We start from the raw sequence: 26,738 nt of genomic DNA, 5'->3' as shown, positions 1-26,738 counted from the left end.
AGAACACCAAATTTAACAACTATCTACACAAAAAAGCACCTTCACAAGAACCAAAAATCAGGTGAGTGATCACAGTACCTGGTTTTAACTTCGTATTGCTGAAAGAAGCACTGAAGAGAGTAGGAAAGACAGTTTTGGATTGTCTATGCCACCCCTTCCCCACCCCCATGCAGTGGCCATGTGGTGCAAAGAATCTGTGTGCTTGGGGGAGGGAGAGTGCAGTGATTGTGGGACTTTGCACTGAAATTCAGTGTTGCCATGTCACAGCGGAAAGCAACACCAAGCCAACTGGCAAGCAACACCCAGGCTATTAGCAAAGAACTCAGCCAATGCCTATGGAGGGAGAATTTAGATGTGCCCTCGCTAGAGGAGAAATGTCCATCCCAGTGGTTGGAGCCTGTGTTTCAACAAGCCTTACCACTATAGGCTAAAGTGTCCTGGGCCCTAAATAAACTTGAAAAGCAGTCTAGGACATAGGAACTGCAATTTCTAGGCAAGTTTTAGTACTGGGCTGGGCTCGAAAGCCAATAGACCTATGGGGCATGTAACCTAGTGAGATACCAGCTGAGGTGGCCAAGGCAGTGCTTATGCCACCATTTCCCTAATCTAAGACAGCACAGTTCACAGCTCCAAAAGAGACTCCTTCCTTCTACTTGAGCAGTGGAGAGGGAAGAGTAGAGGACTTTATCTTGCAACTTGGATACCAGCTCAGCCACAATGGAACAGAGCACCAAGTGGGCTCTTGGGGGTCCCTGATTCCAGGCCTTGGCTCTTGTAGGGTATTCCTGGACGTGCCTGGGCCAGAGGGGAGCCCAATGCCCTGAAGGGCAAGTCCCAGGCCTGGCAGCATTCACCACAAGCTGACTGAAGAGCCCTTGGGCCTTAAGTGAACATGAAAAATAGCCTGGCAATAATAACCTTGGGCCTGCAGTGGCCACAGGGAGAGACTCTTTTGCCTATGCAAAGAGGAGTGAAAAGTGGGAAGCACTTTGTCTTGTGGTTTGGGTGCCAGCTCAGCTGCAGGAGAACAGAGGACCAGGTAGGGTTCTAAGGTTATCAACTCCAGATGCTGGCTCCCAGATGGCATCTCTGGACCTGCCAGGGGCCCAGAGGAACTCGCTGTCCTAAAGCGATGGATAAAAGCCTAACTGGCTTTGCCACCTGCTCATTGTAGAGCCCTAGAACTTTGGGCCAACACAGGAGGTAGCCAGGTAGTGGTTACACTGGACCTTGGGTGAGATCCAGTGCTATGCTGGTTTCAGGTCTGACCTAGTGCAGTTCCAGTGGTGACAGCCACAGAAGGGCTTGTGTCACCACTCTCCCAGCTACAAGAGGCTTGGAGCACAGAATCAGAGACTCCATTTGTCTGGGACAACGTAAGGGAAGAGAATAAGAGTCTCTGCCTGGTAATCCAGAGAATTCTTCTAGACCTTATCTAAGACCACCAAGGTAGTACCTCTGCAAGTCTGTAAGAACCACAGCATTATTGGGCTTGGGGTGCCCCCAAATGTAGATATGGCTGCAATGACCAAAATCGGATCACAACACCCAATTCCCTTCAAATACCTAGAAAGCCTTCCCAAGACAGGTACAAAAAAGGCCAGATTGTGAAGACTACAATAAATGCCTTCAATGCCCAGACACCAGTGAACATACACAAGCATCAAGACCATCCAGGAAAACATGACCTTAAGAAACAAACTAAGTAAGGGACCAGGGACCAGAAATCCTGAGGAGACAGAGAGATATGTGACCTTTCAGACAGAGAATTCAAGAGAGCTATTTTGAGGAAATGCAAAGAAGTTCAAGATAACACAAAGAAGGAATTCAAAATTCTATCAGATAAAGTTAACAAAGAGGTTGAAACAATTAAAAGGAATCAAGCAGAAATTCTGGAGTTGAAAAATGCAACTGACATACTGAGTCTCTTAATAAAAGTCAACAAGCAGGAGAAAGAATTGGTAAGCTTAAAGACAGGCTATTTGAAAATACACTGTCAACAGAGACAAAAGAAAAAAGAATGAAAAACAATGAAGTATGCCTATAAGATCTAAATAATAGTTTCAAAAGGGCAAATCTAACAGTTATTGGCCTTAAGGAGGAGGCAGAGAGAGATAGGAACAGAACGTTTATTCAAAGGGATAATAACAGAGAACATCCCAATTCTAGATAAAGATACCAATATTCAAGTACAAGAAAGTTATACATCAACCAGAGTTAACCCAAAGAGGACTACCATTCAAGGCATTTAATAACCAAACTTCCAAGGTCAAGGATGAAGGATCCTATAAGCAGCAAAATAAATAAATAAATAAATAAATAAATAAATAAATAAATAAATAACATACCATGGAGCTCCAGTATGTCCGATGGCGCAGACTTTTCAGTGGAAACATTACAGGCCAGAAGAGAGTGGTACGACATAAACTACTGAGGGAAAAAAAACTTTTACCCTAGAATAGTATATCCAGTGAAAACATCCTTCAAGCTTTAAGAAGAAATAAAGACTTTCCCAGATGAACAAAAAATGAGACATTTCATCAACTCAGACCTGTTCTACAAGAAATGCTAAAGGGAATACTTCAATTTTAAAGAAAAAAGATGTTAATGGGCAATTAAAAAATGATCTGAAGGTACAAAACTCACTGGTAATACTAAGTACACAAAAAAACCACATAATATTATAACACTGTAATTGTGATAGGTAACCTACTGATATCTTAAGTAAAAGACTAAAAGATGAACCAATCAAAAATAACTACAGCAACTTTTCAAGACATACTTGGTACCATAAGATATAAATAGAAATAACAGAAAGTTAAAAAGTTGGGGGGACAAAGTACAGAGTATTTATTAGACTTCTTTTCAATTGCATGTTTGTTTACCCAATCAGTGCCAAATTGTCATCAGTTTAAAATAACAAGCTATAAGTTATTTGCAAGCCTCATAACCTTAAATCAAAAAACATACAATGAATACACAAAAAATAAAAAGCAAGAAATTAAAACATACCACCAGAGAAAATCACCTTCACTAAAAGGAAAATAGAAAGGAAAGAAAGAAGGAAGAGAAGACCACAAAACAACCAGAAAACAAATAACAAAATGGCAGCAGTAAGACCTTACTTATTAATAATAACACTGAATGTAAATAAGCTGAATTATCTAATCAAAAGACATAGAGTGGCTGAATAGATAAGAAACACAAAATTCAATGACCTGTTACCTACAAGAAACATACTTCACCTATAAAGACATGTGGACTAAAAATAAAGGGATGGAAAAAGATATTTCACGCCAATGAAAACCAAAAAAGAGCAGGAGTGGCTATACCTATAACAGACAAAATAGATTTCAAGAAAAAAACTACAAAAAGGGACAAAGAAGGTCATTATATAATGATAAAGGTATCAATTCATCAAGAGGATATAATAATTGTAAATATATATGTACTCAACATTGGAGCACCCAGATACATAAAGAAAATATTATTACAGCTAACAAGAGAGGTAGACCCCAATACAGTAATAGCTGGAGATTTCAACATCCCACTTTCAGAACTGGACAGACAGAAAATCCACAAAGAAACATCAGACTTAATCTGTACCACAAACCAAATGGACCTAATAAATACTTATGGAACATTTCATCCAATGGCTGCAGAATACACATTCTTCTCCTCAGCACATAGATAGTATGACAAGGACAGACCATAAATTAGGTCACAAAACAAGTCTTAAAACATTCACAAAATTGAAATACTATCAAGTTTTGTTTTTTTGTTTTTTTGGTTTTTTTTTTTGAGACAGGGTCTCACTCTTGCCTAGGCTGGAGTACAGTGGTGTGACCTCAGCTCACTGCAGCCTCTGCCTCCCAGGCTCAAGTGATCCTCCCACCTCAGCCTCCTGAGTAGTCAGGACCACAGATATGTGCCACTGCACCCAGCCTCAAGTATCTTCTCAGATCACAATGAAATAAAACAAGAAATCAGTAACAAGAGAAACTTTGGAAACTATACAAACACATGGAAATTAAACAATATGCTCCTTAAATACCAGTGGATCAATGAAGAAATTAAGAGGGAAATTTAAAAAATTTCTTGAAACAAATGATCATGGAAACACAACATACCAAGACCTATGGGATACAGTGAAAGCAGTACTGACAGAGAAGTTTATAGCAGTAAATGTCTACATCAAAAAAGCAGAAAAACTTCAAATAAATGTCCTAATGATGCATTTTAACCAGAAAACTATAGCAAATCAAACCCAAAATTAGTAAAAGAGAAGAATAAAGATCAGAGTAGAAATAAATGAAACTGAAACAATCATTCATGACCAAATGGGATTTATCCCAGAGATGCAAGGATGGTTGGGCATATGCAAATCAATCAATGAGACACATCATATCAACAGAATGAAGAACAAAAGCCATGTGATCATTTCAATTGATGCCGAAAAAGCATTTGACAAAATTCAACATCCCTTCATGATAAAAACCCTTAAAAAACTGAGTATAAAAGCAACGTATCTCAACATAATAAAAGCCATACACATAGATCCACAGCTAATATCACACTGAGTGGGGAAAAGCTGAAAACCATTTCTCTAAGATCTGGAACACAACAAAGATGCTCTCTGTCACCACTGTTATTCAACATAGTACTGGACGTTCTAGCTACAGCAATCAGACAAGAGAAAGAAATAAAGAGTGTCCAAAATGAAAAGAAAGAAATCAAATTCTTGTTGTTTGCACACGATATGACACTACATTTGGAAAAACCTAAAGATTCTACCAAAAAAAAATTTAGAACTGAAAAATTCAGTAAAGTTGCAGGATACAAAATCAACATATAAAAACCAGTAGCATTTCTATATGTCAACAGTGAACAACCTGAAAAAGAAATCCAAAACATAATCCAATTTGTAATAGTTACGAATAAAGTTAAATACCTAGGAATTAAACCAAAGATGTGAAAGATCTCTACAATGAAAACTATAAAACACTGATGAAAGAAATTGGAGAGGACACCAAAAAATGGAAAGGTATTCCACGTTCACAGACTGGAAGAATCAGTATTTTTAAAATGCCCATACTATCCAAAGCAATCTACAGATTCAATGCAATTCCTATGAAAATACCAATGACTTTTTCACAGAAATAGAAAAAAAAAAAATCCTGAAACTTAAATGGGGATGTGGTGGCTTACGCCTATAATCCTAACGCTTTGGAAGACCAAACCGGGAGGATGGCTTGAGGCCAAGGGTTTGAGGCCAACCTTGTAAAGATAATGAGACTCTGTGGCTACTAAATAAATAAATAAATAACATTTACATGGAACCACAAAAGACACAGGGTAACCAAAGTTGTCCTAGGCAGAAAGCACAAAACCAGAGAATCACATTACCTGACTTCAAATTATACTATGGAGCTACAGTAACCAAAACAGCATGGCACTAGCATAGAAACAGACACACACAGACCAATGGAATGAAATTGAGAACCCAGAAACAAATCTATACATTGACACTGACATTGACTCATTTTCAACAAAGGTGCCAAGAACATACATTGGGGAAAGGAAACTCTCTTCAATAAATGATGCTGGGAAAACTGGATATCCATATGCTCAGGAATGAAACTAGGCCCCTATCTCTCACCATATACACAAATCAAATCAAAATGGATTAAAGGCTTAAATCTAAGACCTCAAACTACGAAACCACTAAAATAATACATTGGGGAAGCTCTCCAGGACATTGGAGTGGGTAAAGATTTCTTGAATAATACTCCATAAACACAGGCAACAAAGCAAAAATGGACAAATGGGACCAACTCAAGTCTGCACAGCAAAGAAAACAATCAACAAAATGAAGAGACAACCCACAGAATGGGAGAAAATATTTGCAAACTACCCATGTGACAGGGGATGAATAACCAGAATATAAAAGAAGCTCAAACAACTCTACAGGAAAAAATTAATAATCCAATCAAAAATGGGCAAAAGATCTGAATAGACATTTCTCAAAAGAAGACATACAAATGGCAAACAGGTATATGAAGAGGTGCTCAGCATCAATGATCATCAGAGAAATGCAAATTTTAAAAACTACAATGAGGTATCATTTAACCCCAGAAAAAATGGTAAAATTCAGGCAATAACAAATGCTGGCAAGTATGTGCAGAAAAGGGAACCCTCATACACTATTGGTGGGAATGTAAATTAGTACAACCACTATGGAGAACAGTTTGGACATTCCTCAAAAAGCTAAAAATTGAGCTACCATATGATCCAGCAATCCCACTGCTGGGTATATATCCAAAAGAAAAGAAATGGGTTTATCAAAGAGATACCTGAACTCCCATGTTTACTGCAGCACTGTTCACAATAGCCAAGATTTGAAAGCAACCTAAGTGTACAGATGAATAAAGAAAATATGGTAAATATACACAATGGAGTACTATTCAGTCATAAAAAAGAATGAGAGCCTGTCATTTGCAACAACATGGATGGAACTGGAGGTCACTGTGTTAAATGAAAAAAGCCAGGCACAGAAAGACAAACTTGACATGTTCTCACTTATTTGTGGGAGCTAAAAATTAATACAATTGAAATCATGGAGATAGAGTGTATGACAGTGACCAGAGACTGGAAAAGGTAGTGGGAGGTAGGGGGTAAGGTGGGATGGTTAATGGGTACAAAAAGTTGAAAAAATAAGACCTAGCATTTCACAGCACAGCAGGGTGACTACAGTCAATGACAATTTAACTATACATTTTAAAACAAGTGAAAGTCTATAATTGGATTGCTTGTAACATAAAGGATAAATGCTTGAGGTGATGGATACCCCATTTATCCTGATGTGATTATTATGCATTGTATGGCTGAATCAAAATATTTCATGTACCCCATATATATATACCTACTATGTACCCACAAAATTTTTTCAAAAATTAAAAACAAAAAAAACCTATATTTTCACCAGGCGCAGTGGCTCATGCCTGTAATCCCAGCACTTTGGGAGGCCGAGGCAGGAGGATCACCTGAGGTCAGAAGTTTGAGACCAGCCTGACCAACGTGGAGAAACTCCGCCTCTACTAAAAATACAAAAATCAGCCGGACATGGTGGCACATGCCTGTAATCCCAGTTACTCGGGAGACTGAGGCAGCAGAATTGCTTGAACCCGGGAGGCAGAGGTTGCAGTGAGCCGAGATCATGCCACTGCACTCCAGACTGGGCAGTAAGAGCGAAACTCTGTCTCAAAAACAAAACCACCAACACCACCAGCACCAGAACACCAAAATGCAAATATGATAATAGAATGTGTATTGCTTTTTACCTTGAACTCTAAAGTTCAAACAGAGCCTAGATGCTAATTTTTGCAGATTATGATTACTTTCAGAATTAAATTTCCATAAATTAATGTTACTGATGTTCTATCACCTTTATAATCCAATAAGTATAACCCAAAATGTGATAGCCAGCACCCCTACAGTTTATTTTACATATTAAAGACCATGTAGTAGTAACTACAAGACCCTAAGATACCAGAAATATTTTGCTATCATAAAATGTACTACTGAGTTAAATTTCTGATAACAAAAAATATTAACCTGAACATACAAAATAACTCCAGTTTAGATGTCTCTGACTATAATGAATTAGAATAAAAATCACTGTACCATTAAAGAAATAATGTACTTGTAAAGAATAAACCTAGAATATGTTTGAAATGTATTCACCAGAACAAAACATAGTCTTTCAAATTCTGTTTTCCTGTATATATGCAAAATGTTTAAAATAAAAGAAATGATCTGGGAATAAAATATAGTCAATCAAGCCAACGACATGGTTATTAGAAAGTCAGTTTGGCTAATAACCTCTACTTAATATTCTCTCCCTCTGATATGTAAAACTCATTTTAAGATTCTTAGAACAAAACCTTTGAAACATGACATTTGTTGCTTGAATAAATGGTAGTAAAAAAATTCACCATCAGTACTGCAGTTCATCTAGGGTGTCAGTTGAGAGTTGGGCACCTTTATCAGACAAGAAACTATAATTAAGAGTATAAGAGTAAATAATTAGCTGCATTTTAAATTAAGCTATAATAGTCTCCCCTAAAGTAAGGAAAACTGGGGTGCTTTCCTCGAGGTGAGGATGATCAGAAATATAGTACATGCATGTAAGAAAAAGAAGAATGAAAGAGCAAGGAGGAGAATTTTTTTGTTATACAAAAGAGAGAAAGGAAGGAAAACCCTAGTCTCTTATATATGACCATAAATTCAGCTTCCTATAAGCAAAAGCAAAATTAGTAGGGCTGCCTTCCTTTTCCAACTTCTTCCTAACAAGGTTATTCTAAATGTTCAGTGTAACTAGCTCTAAATTTTACTTATATGAAAGTGTTATCCTCTGATTAACCCAAGGCCTCAGCTTCCTTACAGATTGCTCCATTAACAGCTTTCAGAAAGAAATAAAAACTGCCCACATATTCAAGACAGAGAACTCAGTTATTTTTTTATTCTTTATTCATTCATTTATTCATTCACTTGTTTAAATATTTAGTGAACATTACTGTTACAGTTTGGACATTTGCCCCCTCCTAATCTCATGTAGAAATTAGATTCCCAGTGTTGGAGGTGGGGCGTGGGGCCTGGTCCTGGTGGGAGGTGTGTGGGTTATAGGGGCAGATCCCTCATGAACGACTTGGTGCTGTTCTAGAGGTAATGAGTGAGTTCTTGCTCTATTAGTTCTCAGCAGAACTGATTGTTAAAAAGAGCCCAGCACCTTCCTCACCCCTCTCTCTCTTCCCTCCTCTCTTGCCATGCAATGCCTGTCCCCACCCCCTTCACCGTCTGCCATGAGTGGAAGCTTTCAGAAGTCGTCACCAGAGGCAGATGCTGGCATCATGCTTCTTACACAGCCTGCAGAGCCATGAACCAAATAAACCTTTTTTTGTTAAAAATGACTCAGCCTTTAGTATTACTTTATAGCAATGCAAAACGAGCTAAAACAACTACTGTGTGCTGAACACTGTGCTAGGAAGTGTATACAGTGATTCTTCACCTCTAAGTAATAACTACTCAAGACTTCCAGTTCAAAACTCTCATCCAGACTAGACTGCATTCAATGAAAGAAAAATAGATGAATTTAAAAAGACATCATCACCAACAAATATGTTATAAAAAAGATACACTCTACTGTCTAGTAAACTACTAAGAAAAAGATATTTACACTTACAGAAGAAAACTGGCATGGAACAAAAGCTTAACTTCCTCAATAACAACATATTTCAAAATGAAAGAAAATAACATAGTACATGCTATGTTAGAAAGCCCTTCTTTTACTTGGTTTACCATATAACATTTTATATTCTATTCAAATATACATGCAAAAGAATTTTAATCTAAAAGAAATCTTAGAAATAATCTTGTTCAGTATTTTTCTAAATTTTAGTCATTTGTGTACCATCTTTATGATTTTTATATCCATGTACTGTATGTATTATTTAATATTTTAAAAGCCAATTCATTTTTTAAAACTTAAATGAGTTCCCTTTATAGATGTTAACCATAAATATAAATTCACTGAAAACAAAACCATGTTATGAAATTCTATATGAATACCATTGCTTATGGAAAACTCTAAGCCCAAACTGGACTTCTGTTAAAAAGGGAGATTATTAGTGAAGTTTTAAAGGGTAATAATTGCTTTTCCTCTTACATTTCCTAAGAGTTTGAAACCAACTGAAAAACAGAGAGAGAAATAAAATGACAATCAAAATACCAGCTTGATAACCAATATCAATGAATTGCAGAAACTGGATTTATGGCTTCGTGGAGGACTTTCTAATAGTTACTGTCCTGTCCTAAGCATAGTTTCTCAACCAAAGCCTATTACATGGTGGAAGAGAAGTGCCTTGAGTATGGGCTACACCATGAGAAAAGTCGGAAAGGGCTATTCCTCACATGTTTGGTTCCTCCTCCCAAACTTGCCAGTTGGATAACACATTGATTTCATTCCAAGTTCAAGGGAAACGAGGTCAACAGAAAGAGCAAAAAAGCATTTCTGTACTTTTTCCTTCTAAGGAATGGAATTAATTTCGCATCTGTAAAACTTTTTTTTCCTACTTTCATTGTTCTGTGTGACTCTTACGTGGAAACTCTTGAGGAGTATAAAGTTCACAGTACCTGTTCACCCTCACCCCTACCCTACCCTCACAACCAAACAACTATCCAGTGTTAGAGAACTATTAAAGATATCTTAATACCAAACTGAGACTTTCTTTTTGACGTAATCAGAAAGATTTAAAAAGGAATAACTTTCTCACTATGTGATTCAATGTTTATTTTAATGTTTTATCAAGGCACTGCCTAAAGTAATCTCATATCCCACCTAAAATCATCTCTAGTAATCTTTCAGAGTTTGGGAAACAAAGATTTATTCAAACTTTCATTTTACAGAGGAAATAGACTAAGAGAGATTAAAATAAATTATCAAAGGTAATATTGTTAATAAAATGGCTGAGATCAGACCCTAGTGTTTACTCATTACTTATACTAAATCCTACTTTATGAAACCTACATATTTGTTTTAATTTATTTTGAATTGAAAATTAATAATTGTGTATGTATTTTTATGGGGTTCAATGTGGTGTTCTGATATTTGTATATGCATTGTAGAAAGATTACATCAAGCTAATTAACATATCCATTATTTCACCAACTTTTCCTTCTTTTGTAATCAGAACATTAAAAATAAATTCTTTTAGCAATTTCGAAATATACATTAACTGTGGTAACCATGCAGTACCACAGACCACTAAAACTTATTCCTACAGTTTATAACTGAAACTGTGTACCTTTTCATCAATATCTCTCCCCTTTCCCCATCCCCTCCCACACAATCCCCCCACCCCAGCAGACACTGGTTATCACCTTTCTACTCTGTTTCTATGAGACCAACATTTTTAGATATCACATGTAATTGAGATTATACAGTATTTGTTTTCCTGTGACTGGCTTATTTAACTATCAGAACTGATGAACAAATTCAGTAAAGTTGCCGGTTATAAAATCAATGTACAAAAATCAATAGTGTTTCCCTACACTAACAACAACTATCCCAAAAGGAAATTAAGGAAACAATCCCATTTACAATAGCATCAAAAAATGAAACAGGAGGAAATTTAACCAAGGAGGTGAAAATCCATACACTGAAAACTTATAAAATATTGACAAAAGATATTAAAAAGATAAATAAGTAAAAAAAGATGTACCATGTTCATGGATTGGAAGAACTAATATTATTAAGATGTCCACACTATCTGTATTAGTCCATTTTCACACTGCTATCAAGAACTGCCAAAGACTGGGTAATTTATAAAGGAAAAAGGTTTAATTGACTCACAGTTCAGCATGGCTGGGGAGGCATCAGGAAACCTATAATCCTGGAAGAACGTGAAGGGAAAGCAAGGCACCTTCTACACAAGGTGGCAGTAAAGAGAAGTGCCAAGTGAAGAGGGAAGAGCCCCTGATAAAACCATCATATCTCGTGATAACCCACTATCATTAGAACAGCATGGGGGAAACCACCCTCATGATTCAACTACATCCACCAGGACTCTTGACATGTGGGGATTATGGGAACTACAATTCAAGATGAGATTTGGGTAAGGATGCAAAGTCTAACCATATCACTATCCAAAGCAATCTACAGATTCAATACAATCCCTATCAAAATTCCAATGTCATTTTTCACAGAAATAGAAAAAACAATCCTAACGTATGTATGAATTCACTAAAAAATCCAAAAAGCCAAAGCAATCTCGAACAAAAAGAGCAAAGCTGGAGGCACCAGACTCATTTGATTTGAAAATATAAAGCTACTATAATCAAAACAGCATGGTACTGGCATAAAAACAGACATATCGACCAATGGAACAGAACTGAAAGCCCAGAAATAAACCCAAGTATTTATGGTCAATTGATTTTTGACAAAGGTGCCGACACACAATGCAAAAAGGCTCATCTCTTCAATAAATAGTATTGGGAAAACTGAATATGCAGAGGAATGAATCTTATATGGTAATCTTATACCACATACAAAAATCAACTCAAAATGTTTATAAGACTTTAAGATCTGAAGCTATACAATTATAGGAAGAAAAGATGGGAAAAGCTTCATGACAGTGGTCTGGGCAACAATTTCTTGGAAAGAACTCCAAAAGCACAGGCAGCAAAAACAAAAATAGACAAATGGAATTGCATCAAAATAAAAGGTTCTGTACAGCAAAGAAAACAAGAGTGAAGAGATAATCCATGAATTGGAAAAAAATATTTGCAAGCCATACACCCAACAAAGGGCTAATACCTATAATAATAAGGAACTCAAACAACAACAGCAAGAAAGCAAATAATCCAATTAAAAAATGGGCAAAGGATCTGAATAGATATTTCTCAAAAGAAGAGAACAATGGTTCAACATATATATGAAAAAAATGCTCTTTTATCACGAGAGAAATGCAAATTAAAACTGCAATGAGATATCACCTCACACCTGTTAGAATGGCTATTACCAAAAAGACAGTAACAAGAGGTGGCGAGGATGTGGAGGAAAGGGAACCTTTGTACACTATTGGTGGGAATGTAAATTAGTTCAGCCATTTTGAAATCTATACTTAAAAAAAAAAAAATTTAAGTATGGCCAGTTTAATCAAGAGAGCCCTGTCATTACATCAAGACTTTAAGGCTCTAAAAGAATACACTGTACCAACCTTCCAGCAAGAAAATGTTTTATATGTAAAAATCATACATAAGTTAACACTATACATTTATAAAGAATCAGTACAAACTAACCCAGTTCAACATCAATTAATATGGTTATTACTGATTATTTCAGGAACCCATTTTCAAGTCTATCTCCATGCTATGGTCTGAATGTTTATTTTCCTCTCAAATTCATATGTTGAAATCCCTACTTCCCAAGGTGATGGTATTAGGAGGTCTCTGAGAGGTGATTAAGTCATAAGAGCAGGCAAAACCCTCATGAATGGGATTAATAACCTTTTAAAGGAGATCCCAGAGAACTTGTTTGCCCCTTCTACCATGTGAGGATACAGCAAAAAGTTATCACCCATGGGGAAGCAGGCCCTCATCAGACACTGAATCTGTTGGTGCCAACATTCTTTAGAACTGCAAGAAATAAACTGTTGTTGTTTATAGGCCACCCAGTTTATAGTGTTTTGTTATAGCAGCCCAAACGGACTATGACATTCCTCTGGTTAATAATCCTGTTTTATAAGGTCATTCATTCTCTTTGCTAAGGATAGGTAACACTCTTATCTGCCCTCAGCAAAGGGGAGATCGCTGAAACCCATAGTCTTGCTGCAGGCTGGAGCAGAGAGGCACATCAAGCAAAATATTCTAAGGCAAATGCCTATGCATGCAGTCTTTGACTGTAGCATGTAGTGGCTGAGAGTATGGGCTTTGGAATAAAAAAACTGGTGTCCAAATCCTCTATCACTTACCAGTTGTGTGACCTTGAAGAAGTTATATTTAACTGGGGTTTCTTCATCTGGAAAATGGCATTAATATTAGCACCATACTCATCTATAAAATGGGACTGATAATAGTATCTTACTCATCAAGTTATTTTAAGGATGAAATAAAATGTTACATGTAGAAAGCTTAGCACAATGGCTGACACAAAGTAATTCTCAAAAAATGTTAGTTCTTTATTTTGGGGTCGATTCTGCTGAAGAATTCTCAAGAGGCCAGCTACAGTTTGATCTAGGAAGAGACTGTTCGCCAAAATGTCATATTATCTGAAAGATATATGAAAGGACCCCATTTCAGTGAGCACTTTATGCCCAAAGTATATCTAATTCATGCTGCTTACCACAGACAATAAAACAGTGAGCAGCCTTTTCAAAACATTCAACAAATGACTACAATGAAGAGGAGAGACTCCTAGCTACTGTAAAGTTCTGACATTCTGTCATCACTACCTTGATTTGACCAAAACTCTGTTCTGTACTGAAACACAGAATAGCAGCTACTTGTCTAAAACAGCAACACTTTCTGCCCATATTATAGCAAGCAATTTGTATGTTTAATTTATATCTACAAAGACTATCTGGAATTCTAGGATACACATTTTCTTTAACAGTGTATGGTCAAGTATGACTCTGATTAGGTTCTTAGAGAACTATCTAAGACTTTTTAAAAGAGGAGGCAAGAGTAAAAGGAGTTCAAGGCTGAAAGCTAACTAGCTATAGTGAGACCTTTAGAGGGATGGGGGAGCTTTTTAAATTTAACTTGGACACAAAAGACAGCCATTTAAAATGAACACAGAAATGTGTAAGGTCTATTCTTTGGGATTTCAACAACGATGACATAAATATTTATATCCTCACTTAATGACAGAGATCTTTTTTCCCTTAAAATAGGGAGGATATATGATACTATTAAAAAGTGAACATCTAGGCTACTTTCCTTTTGTTTTTCAGCCACTGTGGCCTCTAGAGATCTCGAACTTGAATGAGCAACTATGGCCTGTCATATGAATTCTATCACTGCTACTGAGGCGACAACTCGAAAGACTATTATCACTGTCAACTTGAAGCCTTCAACCAATTGAATAAAAAAATTCTAAACTGAATCATATGAAACATAGTGCAGTGTTAGCAACATTCTTAAGAATTGGCTTATGATACTCTGGGAATGACTGGGCAGCATTCTTATGAGGTACCTGCTGCTTTTACTATCAACAGACATGCCTTGCAAAGGCAACTAAACTCATGGTTAACTGATCTCAATGATATTCTGACAGACTTAACTCTGGGTTGGGAGTTAAAAGAATGGCTAATGGAAAACAGGTAATATCTTAGTGAGTTAAGAAGTTCAGGATAAGGCAGGCAGGACAGTATCAAAAGAAAAAAGACAAAAGAGGTTTGTTTGCTTCATGCTACTAAACAGAAGGCTCCCTGAAGCCACTCTTAATGTTTCTAAAACAAAGTTAGCCATTTAACTTATACATATATAAAAGTTGCTTTGTCAAGAGATTGCAGACTACAGACAACTTGCTGATAAAGGGGATACTGCCAACAGCCTCTCTGATGATTCATAAGGCCCTGTAAGTCCATGGCCAGATGTTTGAGGGAGTTTTTTTGTTTGTTCTATTTTTTTTTTAATAAGTTAGTACTTTCTCCTAACTTAGAACCTCCTTTCGGCTCAAAGGATCCCAAAGATACTAGAACAGCTTCTCTTCAGTAGCAAGAAACAAGAATATAGGAACAGAAAGCAGTAGGAAGACAAGGCTTAATTTCATCAAATTTACCCAAGAGCTAAACTCCAGCCTCACTTTCCTCCATTGCCCTATTAAAAAAAAAAAAATCACAATTCCACTCTTGTTACTCTTATTCCTTCACTACATGTCATGCCCCTTGAAAGAAATAGCCAGTGGGGAGGATCTCAAGGCCTTTTATTACTTGAGAATCCCTGAAAGAGACAACTAGAATAAGCAGGTATGCCATCAGGATCTCGCAGGATGAAGCTGTCAGTTAGTACACTGGATTCCCTTTTCTCTGGATGAATTTTACAGCTGCCTCTGTAATTAGCATACTTGAGGAGTTACGAATGAGATGTTTCACAATGGATTTAAGGCTATTTGTAATTTTTCTGCTAAATTATCATCCATTTACATTAAATCAGGGAGACCTATTGGGTTTCTTCATTATAGGGTAAAGGTCAATCCTAATACCCTAAGATACAAGAATTATTAACTAGAAATTCTGGCCACACCATAAGAGAAGAAAATGAAAATGCAGAGTCATGTTAAAGGAAGCAAAAACAAAACACTTAAGACTTCTGTGGAACATGAGGAAAGAGGGCAGTTAGTTTAACACTGTATAGCTTAATTTAGTATTGTATAGCTAAAGTGCTGTACAAATTGCTGATAGAAGAGACATATATCTTAGCCTACTAAAACAGGAACTGGAGCAGCAAATCTCCCTAGTATCATAAATTCCACCAATCTAAAAGGTACCAGTAGCTCCAATGGTCACCCTACCATCACACTCCCATCTTTTAACTCTTGTGCTGCCATCTCAGACTGCAGAATGTATCTTTTCCCCAGCTGCCCCTGCTTCCATAGTGGAGGAAAGAAGATGGGGTGTGGAGTACGGTCTTATGTGCCAAACTACAGCTGCTACTGTCGCTGCTGCTGATGATCTGACATAGGTCACTTCACTCTCCCTTCCTTTTGGGCCATGTAAAATCTCTAGAAAGAGAGCTAATTAATACTTTACAATCTATAGCTTCTGGTGGCATAGCTGAAACAAATAGTGTAAAGGTATTACTCAAAAAAAATGGCTATATTTTACCCTTTTGGGTTTAACTGGGAAGAGGAGGGGATATCCATAAATGAAGAATAAAGAACTATGAGGCAAAAGGCATGAAACCTTAACTAACAGTGCATGCAAGTGAGAAGAGGGAAGAAGATATATGTAGCAAACCGGGTAAGGAGGAGATGTCTGATATGGTGGGAAGGAGTCTTTGGCTTGTTACTGCTTTAAAAGACAATGCTTTGTACAGATTTGATACTTGATATTATGTTTCTCATATAATTTCTCATTTGAGCTTAAAACAAAGACAGTATCACCATAACTTTCTTTAGAACCTGTACTAGAATTTACAAAGGAAGACTTCTGCCACTTCCTTGTCTAGAAGGTTACTTAAAATTTTCTACCCTAAGCTGGGTGCGGTGGCTCACGCCTGTAATTACAGCACTTTGGGAGGCCAAGGCGGGCAGATCATGAGGTCAAGAGATCGAGACCATCCTAGCCAGCATGGTGAAACCCCGTTTCTACTAAAAATACAAAAATTAGCTGGGTGTGGTGGTGTGCGCCTGTAGTGCCAGCTACTTGGGAGGCTGAGGCAGCAGAATCACTTGAACCCGGGAGGCGAAGGTTGCAGTGAGCCAAGATTGTGCCACTGCACTCCAGTCTGGCGACAGACTGAGACTCTGTTAAAAAAAAAAAAAAAAAAAAAAAATTCTACCCTATGTAACATGCGTCTCAACCTGTAGACAGTTATTTACCAATAGGGCCACAACATCTTACCTGATAGCTCCAAATCATTTTACCATACTCCTATATTCATCTGAGGTCATAAAGATTCTGGCAGGGATGAAGGGCCAGACTCTTTTTTTTTCCATATACTACTTTACCTTTTCTCAATGAGCCATGCTATAAGATGCTTCTAACACAGCCACTGCATTTATATCTCCTTGTCCCCGCTCTCTATTAGTAAACTGGAATTAAGAGCTAACAGTTATTGAGAACCAACTGTATGCAAGGTACTACATACACTAAATGTTTCCAATGCATTATCTCAATTAATCCACAAAGTTGTGATGAGGTACTTTCTTGTTCCCTTTTTTTTTTTTGAGATGGAGTTTCACTCTTGCTGCCCAGGTTGGAGTGCAACGCCGCGATCTCAGCTCACAGCAACCTGTGCTTCCTGGGTTCTTCTCCTGCCTCAGCCTCCCGAGTAGCTGGGACTACAGGCGTGTGCCACCATGATCAGCCAATCCTGCATTTCTAGTAGAGACAGGGTTTCTCCATGTTGGCCAGGCTGGTCTCGAACTCCCAACCTCAGGTGATCTGCCCGCCTCAGCCTCCCAAAGTGCTGGGATTACAGGCGTGAGCCACCACGCCTAGCCTCTTGGTCCCATTTTATAGCTGAAGTTAAGCACCTTATTTAAGGTCACTTAGCTAGGAGTCAGAGACAGGAGTTGAACCCAGACATTCTGATTCCAGAATCTTTAGTCCTATTCCATTTCTACTCCATCATCATAGTTTCAGTGAGAATCAAAATGACACTTCATGGAATAACAAAGGGAGAGGTGGGGTGGTTACTCCAGGTGTGAGTTTAAATAGCATGGTAAAAGGAGGGGCTCTAGAGAAGTTCCTATGGGTAAGGTACAAATTTCTCTCTATAATGTGTACTAGATCTAGGAAATTACATAAATGATATGAACTTCAAACATGCATCATCATGTATATCCATATAAAGCAATCAGTGGATGTGAATTGTGGCTTAACAACTTCACAAGTTGTCATTTTAGGATTCCCAAAGAAAGAAAAAGAATAGTGTCAGGCCTCTGAGCCCAAGCTAAGCCTGTGACCTGTGCGTATACATCCAGATGGCCTGAAACAACTGAAGATCCACAAAAGAAGCGAAAATAGCCTTAACTAATGATATTCTATCGTTGTGATTTGCTTCTGCACCACCCTAACAGATCAATGTACTTTGTAATCTCCCCCACGCTTAAGAAGGTTCTTTATAATTCTCCCCACCCTTGAGAATGTACTTTGTGAGATCCATCCCCTGGATCAATGGAGAACATTGCTCCAAACTCTGCTGCCTATCCCAAAACCTATAAGCACTAATGATAATCCACCACCCTTTGCTGACTCTTTTTTTTAAGTTTCACTCCTCAGCCCGCCTGCACCCAGGTGAAATAAACAGCCATGTTGCTCACACAAAGCCTGTTTGGTGGTCTCTTCACATGGACATGTGAGACAAATAGCTAAAGACAGCTTATCTCAAATTTACTTTATTTGTATGACACATTTAGGGTGCATTTTAGTTATTTTGAAGTTCATGGTTAAGAGTTAATAATACCCTCAGAGAATGAGAATCAGCTATCCTGTGACAGCCCTATTTTCTAATAATTATGTAAAATTACACAATAAGCTTTCCATGAAGGAAAAATAGCCTACTTCAGAACTGAAAACCCAGGAGCAAATTTATTATAAAGAGGTTTATTAAACTTGTAAACCACTCTTCCTATTATCTATTTAAACACTTACTTCTAACTATTAAACATTAAAGCACACATATTTTGCTTCCATCTTTAAATATATTTCCTCCTTTAATTTCTTAAGTGACACAATTAGGGATAAAAAATTTCAGTTTACTCATGAAGACCTTAAAAATTAAAGTATCTACTCTTGAGGATATGATTCAAAATTTGGGATATAATAACTGATGGTATCCAAAATGAATCACAAGATGAATACAAATATTTTATGTTTTCAGAAATAAATTGATTTAGAGGAAATAAATCATACACAAGTTATGTTCTATGTAGCCCTGATTATTATTAAAATTAACATGATTCTTGTCAGTGAAATTTATAAAAGATTAAGATTAGAGAAAGAACTTTTAGAGGGGACGCGAAATCATTTTTAAGTTAATTCAACAGATCACTAAGTCGGACATACGTACATGAATAGGGACAATCATGATGTGTTATGTATAAATTTGTGTGGTTCAACCACTGCAGCTCAAAGAATGGTCTAATAAAGAAGACAAATCATTTTATTTAAGAGAGTGGGGATCTCTCAAATGACAATAGGATGATTCTCTTCTATCTAAAAAGATGAATGCTGAGAGGCAGTATGTTCAAAGCTTACAAAAATCCAAATATTTGGATGGGGGTTCAAATCTTAGAATTAGTACCCTTTCATTGCAAGGCCAGACATGGTGGCTCATGCCTGTAATCCCAAGCACTTTGGGAGGCCGAGGTGGGCAGATCACGAGGTCAGGAGATTGAGAACATCCTGGCTAACATAGTGAAGCCCCGTCTCTACTTAACAAAAAAAAAAAAAAAAAAAAAAAAAAAAAAAAAAAAAAAACTAGCCAGGTGTGGTGGCAGGTGCCTGTAGTCCCAGCTACTCGGGAGGCTGAGGCAGGAGAATGCCATGAACCCGGGAGGTGGAGCTTGCAGTGAGCCAAGATTGCACCACTGCACTCCAGCCTGGACAAGAGAGCAAGGTTCCGTCTCAAAAAAAAAGAAAAGAAAAGAAAAGAAAGCAGTTTAAGAGCATGTAAAATAAAACATAGTTTTATACAAAATGTAAAATTCTTACAGAACTAATGATCACAACAGAATATGAAAGTCTGAGATGATATGTTTGGGGGAAAATATGAATATTCAGGCCTTGATGTCATGGATGGCAACCATATGTCCTACAAAGTCACTGAGAATCACTGTTAATCAGAGTAGTGAATGGAATGAATCAGTGATATGACCCAAAATGCTCTTAGGCTTCAATGCACAGGAAACAACATATACAACATAATCAGATTATGTTACATTTTGGCTCTAAAGGATGCATTTTCTTTGTGTACCAACAAATTATTTCTTTTCCTTGCCATATTGGAGATAAGAGGTAGATACACTACAGAAACCAGAAAAGGATAAGAAGAGGAAGAACAGAATATTACTTATGCCTGATAATGCTACCTGCTGGGTTAGACCAGAATATATAACTCATAAAGAATATTGGAGTTCAGAAGTTAGTACTACATAGAACATAACTTGTGTATGATTATCTCCTCTAAACTCTATAAAAAACCAGTAAATATATTTTGAGAACGGTGTTAGTCAAGGATACTGGTTGTAAGGAATAAAAACCTAGACAAATTAGCTCAAATGAAAAGAAAGATTACTGAAAGAATACAATGGAATTGCCAAGAGATGAAGAGCAGAAAGTATAACTGATCTTTCTGCAATGAGAAATCTGCAATTCTTACCCATTTCTCTGTGGCTGTGGGGTCTGGGTGTTTCTGCTATACTCTCCTTTCTGCTAAGTGACTTATCTCTTGCTCAGAGCCCATCTTGTAGATATCAGCATCAGTCTACAAGATTTTACAGCTTAGTCTCACCTCCATGTAAACTAGAGTCCCTATCTTGTAATAATTCTAACACTAAGACCATGTGCTGAGCAGTGTGCTACGTGCTTAGAAATATTTCTTTTAATCACCAGAACAATCCTGTAGAGCAAGTACACTTATAGATGATCAGTGAAGGAGTAGTCAGAATCCAGACTAGTCAGACTCCAGAGTTGGAGAGCTCACTACCAGGTTACATTACCTCTAAACAGGGAATTTTATTGGCAGAGCCCGGCCTAAAGGTTTAGTTGCCCAGGGTTAGGAACAGCTGTGAATGGGCATGTGTTTCTGCATGGGCCCGTGTGTGTGTGTGTGTGTGTGTGTGTGTGTGTGTGTGTTTAGAAGGGAGGGAGTGTTTACATGACATACACAAGAGAGCGAGGGGTGTATTCCTCAAACAGATTCTATTAGATGGGCTGTGGAGAGTTAATAGTTTGTATCCCTGGTCCCAACATTTGATAGGCACTCCACACAGAAGTGGTACAGTAAACCTTTGGCTTTCAGGAATTAAATTTTTCAGAAATTTAACTCTTAGAGGTATCTCAATCACTGCATTTAGCAAACTGTATGTTTTTGTGTGTATCTGTCTCCCCTGTAAGTCTGGAACAAGGACATAAACATAAACCTATTCATTTTGTTGCCTTAGTAACTACCACTATTGCAGGCACACAAAAAGCACAAAATAAATGCATAATTGATTAAATGAACTTAATAATATAACGTGCCGTACCTAACAGGGATTCCACAGTTTGCTATAGGAAATAATCACTTACCTAGACAGCAGATGAACCTACCATCCAGCATCACAACTGCATCATTCTTGGTAATTTTTGAGATTTGCAAATGCCAGTTTTATTACTTTACGATGCAAAACAGTTAATATTACTCAGGTTCTACCTTTAAGAACTTTACCAGTTTCTTAGATAATAGTTTAAGACCTCAAATACCTACAAAAAGGGAATATAAATACTTGCTAAGCTACATGGACACTTCTATTCTTCTTACTGCTTGCACAATACTTCAGAAATACATAGGTCTTGTGCCTTAGACCCATCAACTATTTCATAAATATCTACTACCAAAATAGTACATGACAGGAAAAGAGATACTATTCTTGCTTTTGTTAATTTTATTATTTTACTGTGCACTTTTCCAGGCAGTTGACTCTGATTTCCTGAACCCAAAGAATGATCTTTGGGGGTTTTGATAAAGAGTATAGAATCTATATTTTAGTTATTAAATAATGTAAGAAATTATGGTTAATTTTTATATGAAGTGCAGAGCCAGATGAAATTATGCTACGCATGTATTATTGCTAGAATGTCTGTCCCTCCATTCAGAATTTTGTAGGTTTCATATTGAAATAAATAATGAAATTCATTTATAAGAATCTCACTTGGAGTACTTCTACACATTATAATAACAGAAGTTACAAAAATTAAACATTACATTTAAAACCAACTTATTTTCATATTCCCTTTTTTCTTTTTGAGATGGAGTTTCACTCTTATTGTCCAAGCTGGAATGGAATGGCATGATCTCAGAATGGCGTGATCTCAGCTCACTGCAACCTCCACCTCCTGGGTTCAAGTGATTTTCCTGCCTCAGCCTCTGGAGTAGCTGGGATTACAGGCGTGCACCACCACGCCCAGCTAATTTTTTGTATTTTTTCATAGAAATGGGGTTTCACCATGTTAGCCGGATGGTCTCGAATTCCTGACCTCAGGTGATCCACCCGCCTCACTCCTGACCTCACGTGATCTACCCACCTCGGCCTCCCAAAGTGCTGGGATTACAGGCAACAGGCGTGAGCCACCATGCCCAGCCTCATATTCCTTTTTATAGCTGTTTGTGATCATTACTATCATTATAATAAAACATAATTGTACTTTTCTTGAGTTCCAGATAATTTTCATGTAGTAGTTCAATTTATACTTCACAGAACTCTTTGTTCTCCTTAACAATGCATGGCCTAAAGGAAAACTAGTTTACCAGAGCTTAATCTACTGGGGTTTTATCAAAGCCTAACCCATCAGCGGGAAGAGAAATACCCAATTCGGGTTTACTAAAAGACTGAGAACTAATCATATTACTACAGAATACTTCCTCCTCCCCACAAACCGTACCATCATATCAATAAGGCTGATGAACAATAATGAGAAATTACAGCTAAAAGAACTGCCTATTTCAAGAATCTCTAAGAAGTCTAAAGACAAGGGAGACCAAAACAAGGATGCTAGAAGAAATTTTAGCATCTGATACCACAGCTATGGCTAACAGTAAGCACACCCCAACTCCTAGCCAGATAAACAGAAAACTTCATGCAGCCTATCTACTTCAGTTCCTTTTTATCCAATACTTCACATCTGGCTTTCAATAAAAAAATTACAAGGCATGCTAAAAGGCAAAAAATATAGTCTGAAGAGATAAACTGTCAGAACCAGACTCTGATATTGCAGAGATTTTGCAAGTAACAGACTGGGAATTTAACTATGAATAATATGTTAAAAACTCTAATAATAAACAAATGGGCAACATGCAAGAACAGATGAGTAATGTAGGCAGAGACATGGAAACTCCAAGGAAAAAAAATTTTTTTTAATGCTAGAAATAAAAAAATACCATAACAGAAATGAAGAATGCCTTTAATGGCCTCAGTAGTAGGTTGGATATGACCAAGGAAAGAATCAGCTTAAAGATATGTGAACATAAACTTACAAAACTGAATTAAAAGGATGGAACAGAATATCCAAGAACTGTGGGACAATTTACAAAAGGTGGACATACATGTAATGAGAGTACCAGAGGAGAAGAAACAAAAAGAAAAAATTTCTGAAATAATAATGCTTGAGAATTTTCCAAAATTAATGAGAGACACTAACCCACAAATCTATAAAACCTAGAGAACATCAAGTATCCATACAAAAAACAAACAAACAACAACAAAGAAACCCCAAAGAAATAAAACTACACCTAAGAATAACATATTCAAACTGTAGAAAGTCAGAAAAAAATTTTGAAAACCGCTGGGCTGGAGGAACCTTATCTAGAGAGGAACAAGAATTACGTTTCTTCTTTTCAAGAAATCATGCAAGCAAGAAGAGAGTAGAATAGAATAAAGACGTTTTAATTCTTTTGAAAGAATAAAACCACCCATTTAGAATTCTGCATTCAGCAATATTTCTCCTTCACTCTTGAAGGATAATTAAGAATTTCTCAGACAAACAAAACAGGAAATTTGTTGCTAGCTTCAGAGAGGAGGAAAATTATATAGATCATAAACTCAAATATGTATAAAGAAGAGTGTTAGGGAAGTATAAATGAAATCTTAAGTTCTTAACTTATCTACAGTGTATTCAAAATAATACTAGCAACAATGTATTTGGTGATCACAGCTTACGGATAACTGATGTGAATGACAGCAATGCTTTAAGGGATGGGAGAGAGAAATTAGGAATACTCTAAGGTTTTGGCATTATATAGCCCATGAAGAGATATATAAAGTTAAGTGAAAGTGGACTTGGATTAGTTGTAAATATATATTGCAAGCTCTGGGGCAACCACTAAAAGAAGTTATAATTGATATGCTAAGACATAATAAAAACCGGAATCATTATAAAATGGTCCATTAAAACCAGAGAAGGCAGAAAACCAGAGGAAGATTAAAAAAGGAAACAAAAATAGGGCAACAAATAGGAAACAGCCACAATTATAGAAACAATCCAACTATATCAATAATTGCTTTAAAAGTAAATAGCCCAAAATATACCAGTTAAGAGACAGAGACTGTTCAAATGGATTTAAAAAAAAAAAAAAGAAGCAAGACCCAACTACATGTTAGGTACAAAAACCCACTTTAAATATGAAGACATACCCAGGGTTAAAAGTAAAAGGCTGGAGAAAAATATAACATGCTATACAAATCAAAAGAAAGCTAGAATAGCTCTATGAATTTCAGATAAAGTAGACTTCAGAGCAAGGAAAATTATCAGCAATATCTTACCTGAGCTCTGATATTAAAAAACAAAGTTTTTTTAAAAAATGAATAAAAATCAAATTATCAGCAATAAACAGCATTATACAATGATAGAGGGTTAATTATTGAAGATGACATAACTATCTCTAATATGTATAATGCACCTAACAACTGACTGTCAAACTATATAAGGTAAAAACTTACAGAATTGCAATGAGAATATACAAATTCACTATTATACTTGGAGACTTCAATAGCTGTCTATCAGTAATTGACATAGCCAGCAGGGAGAATATTGGTAAAGATATAGTTGAACTGAGCAGCACCATCAATCTAACTTATTTATAGAATACTTCATCTGGCCACAGTAGAACGCACATTATTCTCAAGTTCACAGGGAACATTTCACCAAGATAAACAATATTCTGGCCTGCAAAACATACCTTAACAAATTTAAAAGGACAGATATCATACAAAGTATGCTCTCAGACCACAATGGAATTAACTAGAAATCATTAACAAAAAGATAGCTGAAGCACTTTGTGTTATTTATAACACAAGAATCAAAGAAATGTCAAGAAATAAAAAATATTTTAAACTAAATGAAAACAAAACATAACAATTCATGGAACATTGCAAAAGTGGTACTTTAATGTAAATTCATAGCACTGAATACATATAATGAAAAGGAAGAAAAAGCTAAACCCAATTATCTAAGTTTCCATATTAGTAAACTAGAAAAAAGTACAAATTAAATCCAAAGTAAGCAGAAGAAATCAATGAAACTGAAAATAGAAAAACAACAGAGAAAATTAACAAACTGTAAAGCTAGTTCTTTGAAAATGTCAGTAAGATGAGTAAACAGGTCCTAGTGAGGCTAACCGAGAAAGAAGGGGAGAAGACCCAAATTACTCATATTAGAAATAAAAGACAGGCCACAACAACTAATCACATGGACATTAAAACGATAATAAGGGAATATTATGGATAACACTGTACCCACAAATTCAACAGCTAACATGAATTGAACCAATTCTCTGAAAGATCCAATCTACCAAAATTCACACAAGGAGAATCTGGTAATCTGAATAGGTCTCTATATATTGATCAAATAAACCGAATGAACAATAATTTTCCAAAACAGAAAGTACCACACTGAAATTGTTTCACTGGTGAATTCTACCAAACATTTAAGGAACAAATGATGCCAATTCTGTGTAATCTCTTCCAGAAAATAGAAACAGAAGGAATCCTTCCTAAATCATTCTATGAGGCTAACATTACACTGATACCAAAACCACATAAAGACATCACAAGAAAGGAAACAAACTAATAGCTCTCATTAATGTAGATGCAAAATCCTCAACAAAATATTAGCAAATCAAACCTAACAATGTATAAAAAGAATTATACACCATGACCAGTTGGAATTTATTTCAGACATCTAGTGCTAGTTCATCATTGAAAAGTCAATTACGATAGTCCATCAAATCAACAAGCTAAAGAAGAGAAATAATTTAATAATATCAAGAGATACAAGAAAAGTAGTCCACCAATTCCAACGCCTATTCCTGATTAAAAACTCTAAGCAAGAAAAAACATCTACAAACAACCTACAGCTAACAAACTGCATAATGGTGAGAAACTGGATACCTTCTTCCTAAGTTGGGAACAACACAAGGATGGCCCCTCTCACCATTCCTATGTAACACTAAAAATAAAAGAAGCCAGTCAGTAGTGGAAGTCAATGGAATAAGACAAAAGAAGAAAGAAAAGGTACACAGATTGGGGAGGAAGACATAAAACTATTTCTGTTTACAGATGATATGGCCATTTATGTAGGAAATCCCAAGAGTTGGCAACTCGCCCCTGTCCCTGCCAACCCCCAACCCCCTCCCCCAAAAAAACAGCAAAAAAAACCCCTGCTGGAACTAATAAGTAACTATATCAAGGCTGTAGGATACAAGGTTGATATGCAAAAGTCAAATGTGCCCAACGCAGTGGCTTACGCCTGTAA

At 36.7% G+C, this 26,738-nt stretch overlaps 1 protein-coding gene across 6 annotated transcripts in view; it reads right to left on the bottom strand.

Moving 5' to 3' along the window:
• Positions 1–26,738, bottom strand: part of FUT8 (fucosyltransferase 8) — a 274,423-nt gene that overhangs the window by 21,060 nt on the left and 226,625 nt on the right. The window lies entirely within an intron of this gene.

Source organism: Chlorocebus sabaeus, chromosome 24 (assembly GCF_047675955.1).
Source record: "Chlorocebus sabaeus isolate Y175 chromosome 24, mChlSab1.0.hap1, whole genome shotgun sequence".
In the NCBI taxonomy this organism is placed as follows: domain Eukaryota; kingdom Metazoa; phylum Chordata; class Mammalia; order Primates; family Cercopithecidae; genus Chlorocebus; species Chlorocebus sabaeus.
Note: the sequence above shows the minus strand (reverse complement) of the source record. Positions and strands in the feature narration are given on the sequence as shown.